The following is a 10,497-nucleotide window of genomic DNA, read 5'->3' on the forward strand; positions in this document are numbered from 1 at the left end:
ATATATATATATTATATATATATATATATATATATATATATATATGCAGGGTGTCTGCCTAGGGTCTGTTAAAAATGTTAATCAAAACAGAATAGGGACTAATTTAAGAGGCTAACTTGACTGGAGGCACTTCCAAGATAATAAATTTATAAAATAACCATGGTGCAGAAAGTTAAACACAATCTGAATTATTCAACACATAATCACAGTTATTGAACAAGTAATCCATAAGTGTCTTTATTTTATTTTTGTATTATATCAACTTTCTGAACACACTGCTACAAAAAACGTGACTACAAAGTTATGTCTTCCTATCCAATGTGTTTATGTTAAACGTAATTGATTAATGTCATCAAGGCTTTTATTTGGCTGGCTTGTAAACTCCATGTTAATTGATCATTGACAACATACCCTATACCTGGTTAGGTTTTATGAGGTTCCCCTTCACACTGAAAGCAGGATAAAGCATAGTGAAAGTATAGTAAAGCATAGGTAAGCATTGTAGCCAAGAGAGGTATGGTGGAGCACATTAAAAAAAAAAACCAACAAAACAAACAAACAAAAAAAAAAACACAAAAAACCAAATCCATGGGAAAAGAATGGTAAAACTGAAGGATGACATTTACAATTTTCCAAAAATTCAAATCAGATGGTTTCATAACTGACTTTGATCAAGGAAAGAAGATGCTTTGAAGCTTTCCTTTACAGGATAATTTTCAAAGAACATTGATGAAGAAGATAGTGTCTTTAATTCAGCTGTGGGTACATTGAGTGGGAAGTTGATTAATCTTTCAGCACTATCCTGCATTGGCGCTGGGTAGCACGTAGATATGGATACTCTATGGAGATTAATTTTTAATGAAGTAGAAGGAAAGCATGTTATAGTTTTGAGGCATTAATTTAAGTGACCTGTGATGATTAAAAGCTGGCAGATTTCAATCACAATTATTAAGAACAAATGAAGAGGCATAACATGCACAAAAAACAAATGGCTAATTTCTTCACCATTCTTGTATACAAAAATGCTATTACAGCTAAAACAAAACAAAAAATAAATAAAACTGAAGAAAAAGTGTTTTTAAAAAAATAAATAAATAATTTCATGTCCGGAACTAAAAAGAAAGCACGATTCTGTACCATTGTCTTAAAACCATTTTTACAGACTGGGACACATCTAGATTACTTGTACGATGAACAGCTTCTTTTTTTTTTTTCAGATCACCAAAATGATTCAAGTCCTGACATTATTTAGTTTCTGAGATCTGACTGAAGCTATATGATTGAATGGTAGTAATGTAATCAAATCACACTATTCTATGCACAAGAAGAGCTTCTCAGTCCTTTATGACATGAACATGATCCATTAAATCAGGGCCACAGCAGGAAACCCTGTGAACAGCTAAATATTTTCCCTTTATTCTGCATTGGCAGTAAACAGTGGAGACGGATTTCTCATTCATATCTTGTTCTTATCTCTGAAGACTAGAAATGACCAACCAGCGAGAAACACCATGGTAACAGACACTATAGTAACATCACTGACAGCAGCCAAACAGTGTTGGAAAGCAATAAAAAAAAAGGCAAACAGAATCATTGGAACACTGTATAAATCCGGTTATGAAAAGATTGTAGAGGTTATGATGAGACTGCACCTAGAATGTGTGATTCAATTCTGGAAACCACATTACATTGTGGCCTTGGAGAGAGTCCTACAAAGAACAAATTGGGCTAATCCCAACATTTGATCTACAAAGAAAGGAATGAGCTGTGATGAAAGGGTTAGGGAACTGGATTTATTTAACCTAGAGAAAAGCAACAATAGGGGTGAACTTGATTGAAGTTTTCAAAATCTTAAAAGGAGTGGACAAAATTAGCCATCAACAAAACACTGTGTAGCACAGAAACTAGGAACAGAGGACACTGTTGGAAATAAAGTGGAGATGGACTTTGAACAGACAGTGGTAAGAGTATGGAATGGTTTACCTAGCCAGCTAATATGAACCAGACAAGCACTGATGTTTGCTAAACCTATTTTGTTAGCTACAATCCCTTTAAAAAATGCAATTTCTCAACAGAAGCAATTCATTTAAGGAACAAACCTGTAAAAAGTATTTAGCTGATGTGTGCTTGAAAACAATATTACATCTGTATAATATCAAATCCACCTAATGCTTATTCCAAGAGAATGCACCAACATGGCTAATATGAGTGAGGGTGTATAAGGGAAATGTGAGTGTCATGACTGAGGGTGTATGATGGAGATGTGAGTGTCATGACTGAGGGTGTATTGGGGAGATGTGAGTGTCATGACTGAGGGTGTATGATGGAGATGTGAGTGTCATGACTGAGGGTGTATGAGGGAGATGTGAGTGTCATGACTGAGGGTGTATGAGGGAGATGTGAGTGTCATGACTGAGGGTGTATGAGGGAGATGTGAGTGTCATGACTGAGGGTGTATAAGGGAGATGTGAGTGTCATGACTGAGGGTGTATGATGGAGATGTGAGTGTCATGACTGAGGGTGTATGAGGGAGATGTGAGTGTCATGACTGAGGGTGTATAAGGGAGATGTGAGTGTCATGACTGAGAGTATATAGGTGAGATATGAGTGTCATGACTGAGGGTGTATAAGGTTTTCATGATTGTTTTCAGAAAGGCGAGAGAACAATATGTTGCTTGCACATTACCGCCCAAATTTGAAGATGCGACATTTTGTTATGGTGTAGTATTGGTAATCTATACTTAAAACTGTTAAAAAATAAAGGAGGTCTACGAAATTGGGATTCATCCTGTCCTTCTCTGTGCCTGTAATTTTGGCCAGAAACTGTATTCTCACAAGGGCATTGTTCCCAAGGGGAACTCCCATCTTCAGATGAATGCACCTCCATGAAAACTGGGCTTATGTCAAGGACAGAGCTTTTATTTGAATAGAAACCATGGATGCTGCAACTAGAGTTTTGCACAGACTGACTAGATGTCAAACTGTTCAGTTACTTATTATTTTTTTATTTCCCAGCTAATTTCTCACCATATATGTGAAAAAAAAAAATACCAAAGCAATTCGGAATATATTAAAAAGTATATTACAGGAATTCTACAACTAGTAAAGCATCTGTAAACCTGACAACTCGAGACTATATTGGACTATATGGCACCCAATTGTACCAGTACTTGCATCAGCTTGTTCTTGCACTGAACTGCTCCATACCTTGCTGTATATTCTACTACTGCTCTTAATTATAACTACTTCCTGTATCTTGTATTTGACTTTACTCGTATACAGTGCCTAAAGGAAGTATTCACTCACCTTGGACATTTTTTCAGTTTGTTGTGTTACAACCTGAAATCTTGATGCATTTAAATGCAATTTTTTCCCTTTGATTTACACTTCCTACTCAACACTTTCAGAGATGTACTACCATGAAGACCAAGGAGCTTTCAAAACAACTCTGGGATAAAGTTGTGGAAAGGCACAGATCAAGGAAGGGGTATAAAAAGATTTAAAAGGCATTGACTATCCCTTGGAGCTCAGTCAAGTCGATCATTAAGAAGTGGAAAGTATTCGGCACCATCCAGAATCTGCTTAGACCAGGCTGTCCTCCCAAACTGAGCAGCCGGGTAAGAAGGGCATTGGTCAGAGAAGCCACCAAGAGGGCAATGACAACTCTGAAATACCTACAGCGTCCATGTGTCAACAATAGCTGAGGTACTACATAAATCTGGCATGTAAGGAAGAGTAGCAAGAAGGAAGCCATTTCTGAAAAAAGCCCACATAAAATCCTACTTGGAATTTGCAAAAAGGCTTGTGGGAGACTGAAAAGCGATGCGTTATGTCTGGTGCAAACCCAACACAGCACATCACCCAAGTAACACCATCCCTACTGTGAAGCATGGTGGTGGCAGTATCATGCTATGGGGATGCTTTTCATCAGCAAGGACTGGGTAGCTTGTCAGGGTAGAGGGCAAAATGGATGGAGCTAAATATAGGCAAATCCTTGAGGAAAACCTGCTTCAGTCTGCAAAAGACCTAAAACTGGGACAAAGATTCACTTTCAGTAGGACAATGACCCCATGCACACAGCCAAAGTGACACTGGAGTGGCTTAAAAACAAGAAAGTGAATGTTCTAGAGTGGTCCAGTCAAAGCCCAGACTTGAATATGATTGAGAATCTGTGGCAAGACTTGAAGATTGCTGTCCACCAACGATCCCCATCCAATTTGACAGAGCTTGAACAATTTTGCGAAGAAGAATGGGCAAATATTGCATGATCCAGATGTGCAGACCTGGTAGAGGCTTACCCCAAAAGACTCACAGCTGTAATTGCTGCCAAAGGTGGTTCTACCAAGTATTGACTCAGAGGGGTGAATACTTATATAACCAAGACATTTCAGTTTTTTGTTTTTGGTTTTTTTTCATTAACTTGTTTCACAATAAAAATTATTTTGCCTCTCTAAAGTGTTGAGTAGGTTGTGTAAATCAAACAAAAAAAAAATCCCATTTAAATGCATCAAGATTTCAGGTTGTAACACAACAAACTGAAAACGTCCAAGGGGGTGAATACTTACTAGAGGCACTGTAGGTCTCTGCATTCACGTTTTTTGCAGTCGTTTGAAATCATTCTCGTCCATTTATCATACTTACTATGTGCTCTTACCGGACTTCACTCATATAAGCAAATATTTTTACTATAAGTTGGCTGCTTTTAGTTGAACTTGCTGTTAAAGGTAATTATTTACTGCAAGCTTTATTTTGCTCTTATTTGATTTTTGCTACAGATTTCATTGTACTTTACAACTGCTCTTATCTGTAATATGATACCCTGTAATGTGATATTTTGTAACTGTGTCTGCTAAGAAATAAATAATAAAGTTTTTTTTGTCCTGTTCAATTATTCAAGTCTACACTCTTTTTATGTAGCTTTTCTTGTAAAGCAAAGTACAAAATGCAATCCCAATCCCAATAGATTGCAAGCATTGTCCTTTGTAAAATAAGCACTTGATAATACAAATGACCTATAATACACATTGCATATTCTAACAGCTATAGTAAGCCTTTTTAAATGTGTGCTCATGGTATTCAATGTGATTTTATACAGCTCTGATTATGTGTGCTCGGGGGTATTCAGGGTGATTTTATACAGCTCTGATTACAGTGCCTTTAGAAAGTCTACACCCCCTTTCAATTTTTCCCCCCTTTGTTGCCTTATAGCCTGGATTTAAAATGGATTAAAAGTTTTTTTCATTTATCTACACATCCTGCCCCACAACTTCCAGGTGAAACAAATATTCTAGAAAACTGAAATAGCTTGGTTGGATATATGTGTCCACTCCCCCGCCTCCCGCATCAAGGCTGTGTTCACACAGGGTCCGTCTAAAGGGTTTGGTCCACACCCGGTACGGTTGGGTACGTTTGCTATGATGTGGGAATAGCAAAGTCCACTTGGGAAACTGACCGTACTGAGTCCAACCAAAAGAGGTGGTCTTGGTCCGTTTGGCAAAAACACTGAGTCTGGTTTATTTGCTAAACCTCAATGTGAACAACTACTGGACTCTGTACCTTTTGCACATAGGAAATGAACTATAAGGTAGCTCATATGCTCAGGAAACAAGCAGAGCAAAAACCTTAATTTTTTGTCCAGCAGTAAGATTGTTATATCGTTCTTGTTTTGCGATTGTATCACTTTTATTTATTTTTAAGTACAAAACAGCATTGGTGTGCTCAGCAAGATAATAGCAGAGTCTTTTATTAGGTTGTGTAGTGCCAATAAAAAAATAAAATAAACTTATAATTATAATGTAATAATCTTATAATGGATTATTTGTTTAATCATTCTGATTATGTGTTTATCACTATTTTCTTTTAATCTGGACTTTTGTAGATTTAACATGTTTTGAGATGACAATATAAAGCAATGAGTTGTTATCATCTACAATTAATACACCCCATGTTTAATTTTCAAACAATTATTGTGTTATTATTACATCACATTACTTCACAATTTTTCTCTGCAAATCTGGTAACCCTAATTGGACACAACTGGACAAAACTCACAAAAACAGTAAATAAATGCCAGTAGGAGAACAATGCAGTGCTTCCTCCTAACTGAATACTGCACTATTCTCCTACTGCACGTCATTCAACACATGTATTAATTCAATTAGTGAAGTGATCCCCCCGGTTCGCCTACTTTCTTCCACAGCAATATGTAAGAATCTAAAACATGCTGTTAAAACTGTAGCAATACTTCAATAGCTGCCATCTTTCAAGATACCTTTCAGGATAACGTAAACACCCAGTTCATAGACCATATAAAACAAGCCGAGTGCACTTGCAAACTACATTGTGAACACAAACGAACTCGGTCCTGAAAAGAAATGGAAAAGGACAAAACAAAAAAAAAAAAGACTTTATTTCGCAGCCAAATGAACTCGATCCCTTTGCTCACAGATAAGTGTGCACAGCAAGCGCAGTGATACATTGTTTCAAACTAAACATACTAGACAGAGTCTGTTTGAAACAGCGTGAATGCAGCTTAATAATACAGCAAACATTGTACATTTTTTTCTGGATAAATCAAAGGATAGCTGAATTCTCCCTTAATCTAGTTAACTTGGTAACCTGCACTTTTCCAATAGAAAACAAATGCTGTGCACCTGGTTAACTGTATTGAAAAGAGATCAGAGATCTGCAGGGATCTATACTCGGATCAGTCTTGTTTCCACTTTGCATCAACAATTAGTTTTGAACATTTTAAATTACATTTTTATGCAGATGCTACTGTATTGTATTCTAATGGCTCCTCCATTCAGCAGATTAATACAAATTTGCAGGAAGCTTGCAACATGATTCAGCAAAATGTGTTGGATTTAAAGAGTATCAAACTCTGAAAAAGTAAAAGCAATTGTCATTACACCATTTCTGTTTACCACTAGAGGGTGTGTGCAAAGGCGGTGCTGTGATCAGATAAACTCATTAAGGTTACATTAAAAAAAAAAAAAAAAATCTTTATAATCAACACTGTTGTGTTATGCACATCATTACAAATTCATTCATATTCATGATCATGTTTCTTTCTTGACATTTTAGCTCACTACTTTATTCCAAAATATAATTTAAAATTACCTTAAGATTTATGGCACAGAAGCAAAGACTGAGTAGTAGAATATATTGCAAGTATTCTGTACGTCAGCTGGAACATTGGAACCAAATCCGAGGCATGCAATCCCTTAGCAAATATACACGTCATCCCACGCTTTAAATTCACAAACCATCAAGTGATGTCTTTAAACAACCCTGTATTCGACTGAAATGTTGGTAACTTTTTTGCAGAAGGGATGCACTCCATTAGCATCTACTGTATCTCTCATCTACACTTGATGCTATCTTGCAGATGCTGAAAAGAGCAGAGAGTAATAGGAAGCATAAGTGCTTGAATTTGTTAATTATTCCACGTGTTACTTTTTCTGGAACATGTTTTTAGTTTTTTAAGGGGCTGTAATTATGAGTATATAAAAAGGTAGCTATTGAAAGAGCCCATTAAATTATCTTTCTAAAATAAGCTAATCTGGCAGAACTAGAAATAAAGCTTAGCTCCTAAAGTTCAGCAGTGGAACAAATTAATGATGTACTATTTCAATATCGAAAAGAGCTTGGCAGAAAATAAAAATAAAATGGCTCAGTTTGATGGGGTTTGAGGAAGGTTGTTGCAAAATCTCGAACCAACTTGAAGTAATTATAGGTCTATTACAATATTACCAGGCACCATGTCTCAAACCACTGTGTATTTACATAGTAAATACATGTGTACGTTCCCATAATTACAATGTTAATGCTGAACTACAATGTACTTAATGAGCACATCTTTGTGCAAATGTAAGTACATAGTTGTATTAGAATGGTGTTAAGTACACTGTAACTATACATACCAATGTGGATATATAAAAAGCATATAAAGTGCTCAGAATTGGGGTACACAGAACCACACCATCTCTTCAGTAGCATCAGAGTGCAAGGTGGATACTTTGCATATAATTTAGTTTTTCCTTGATTAAACATGCCAGCAAAGTGAGTACAATTTGATTTCGGGTCTTTTTCTTGCCGAAATACTCTGCGTAATTGAAATTGTGCCAAAAGCTTGCCTAACAAGGTCAATTATAAATGTTTCTTTACTCATACACAGTAATTAGAGACACGCCGTGTAAAGAGTTACCAAGGTTACACTGCAGCCTCACGTGGCTTGTCATCCTGTTCACTTGAAATGTAATGAATCAAGTAGAAGAATGAGAAGAAGTGTCAGGTTGCAATAAGAACAGGACAAGCTTGCTTTCAGTCTGCCAAAGTACTGTGTGCAGTCTATTTTCATGTTGATTCCCAGAATAACCTGCCATTAACCTCACAGGGATAGTTCATACATACATATTAATAATGACTTGTCATTTCTTACCTGTTTCACATTCTGTCAGGCCTGCTTTGTGCCATTTATTTTCCAAACGTACAAAGCAACCTGTTCAAACCTAGGGACTGCTTCTGAAAGCTAACAGATTTCTGACCAATAGGGCTGTGCAGCTGTAGTTTCTGTCTCCCTCTGTATTATTAAGTATAGAGTTATTGTAATGTAGTATTATTTATACATTTTTCAACTGTTATCAAAATGGATGACTGTTTAAAATGTGTTTAAATATTCAATCCTGAACTTTTACCCCAGTAGAGAGATTTATTAAATTTACTAACTCAGTTATACAGGGGGCAGAATACAGCTGCACATGAGTGGTCATTATGGATTTTGTTTCTTGTGGTTGAAATTTGCCTAGTAAACAAACTAAGCAAACACAACAATACACAATTGTATGAAACACACACAATAGTAAATGAAATTAGGAAGAAATAAATACCTCGCTATTAAAGCCAATCCAGGACCAATAAATGTGGCCTTAATATGACAGTGGCCTTGCTTCTGAAGGCACGTAGTCGAAACATTCTACAAAGATACTATTTATTTTCTCCTTTGCTTCTAATTTACTGTTTTAGTTTCTAACTGTAAATCTGAATTGCAAAAAAAAAAAAAAAAAACATTAAATGAAATGTTAAAATTATGTTGCATCCAAATTTTCATCGGGTTGGGTAGTGTTCCAGAATATACAGTAAGTCTTATTGGAGTGAGAGTTTAAGAGGCTTAACATGTTTGGGACTGTAGAGGTGGCTTCAATAATAAAAGTGACTTTGCTGAATCATGGCTGTAAAAAAGTGGCCTTAACTGCATGGTCTTTATATTGAGCCTTATATATATATATATATATATATATATATATATATATATGGCAGAATAATCTGAACCCCCCCCCCCACTACCCCCCCCGGTTAATAAATTATTTCATTGTCCCAATTATTTCATGTCACAATAGTTTGGGTGACAAACAGCTGGTTTAGGACAGAATAACAAACAGTAGCCTTAATTCTTAAAACTTTTAATTACAAGTACTTGGATGCACAGAATTAAAAGTATTTGGCAATCTCTTTGGAAACAGTGCTTTCTATTCATCAAAGTTAGTATAAATAATACAAAATAGTGTGCCGCATAATTGCGTGACATTTAAAATAAATAAATCCACAAATCCTGGCCAACGAACTCGGTAGTACTCTCTTTAGATGCACAACAGTCTTAGCTAAAGAAATTGGGATCCTTCGCATTCAAACGACCCACGACCGCCATTTGCCGATCCCTACCCCGATGGTGTTTTTATAATGGGATTTGCCATAGGGAGGGGGTGGTCTCTTATCGTACCTCATATCTCCACGACCCCTGGAGCAAGGAACTAGGAAGCACTCTCTTCATGTGCACATGACTCTCAGCTAAAGAAAATCACTGGCCACAGGTTCGTACGCCATCCCACCGCCAGATGATGGGGGTTCCCCCAAAGGTATTTTGTAATGGGATTTCCCATAGACATTTTTCAGGGTGCTATATCTCAGGTTTCGGGGGTCCCCGGACTTGAAAATCGGTGCAGGGGTCCACCTCGGGGCCCCTGTCGATCTCTCCAAGTATCCCCAGCAGGAAAGGACCTGGAGCTCAAAAGCTACTGGAAATGTGAAAAATTGTTGAAAATGTAGCATTTGAAAACGGGTGGCTCCCTGTGGAAGACGGGCCCCAGACATGACTCTAGGAAGTTCAATCCGGGTTCTATCATTGAGAAATTTTTGGACATTTTTGACGGGCGTACCTTGGGTTCTGTGAAGGTTAGGTTAGGCTTGGGTTCTAGGTGCCAGGACGGCTCGATGAAGTTAATTGTTTCATCACGACTCAAGTATTTGGGTGAACCAGTTGTAGGAGGTGGTTTAAGAGACTTTCAATGGTGATTCTACATGCTCGGGTTCGAGAGATATGCATGAAAATGTGTTTTTCAACTCTGCCATAGACATGAATGAGGCTGAACACCCTGAAAATATTTTTTATAAAGAATTGCTACAAATTCCCGAGTCTAGAACCATTTGAATGGTGGT

This window comes from Polyodon spathula, chromosome 23 (assembly GCF_017654505.1).
Source record: "Polyodon spathula isolate WHYD16114869_AA chromosome 23, ASM1765450v1, whole genome shotgun sequence".
Taxonomy (NCBI): Eukaryota; Metazoa; Chordata; class Actinopteri; order Acipenseriformes; family Polyodontidae; genus Polyodon; species Polyodon spathula.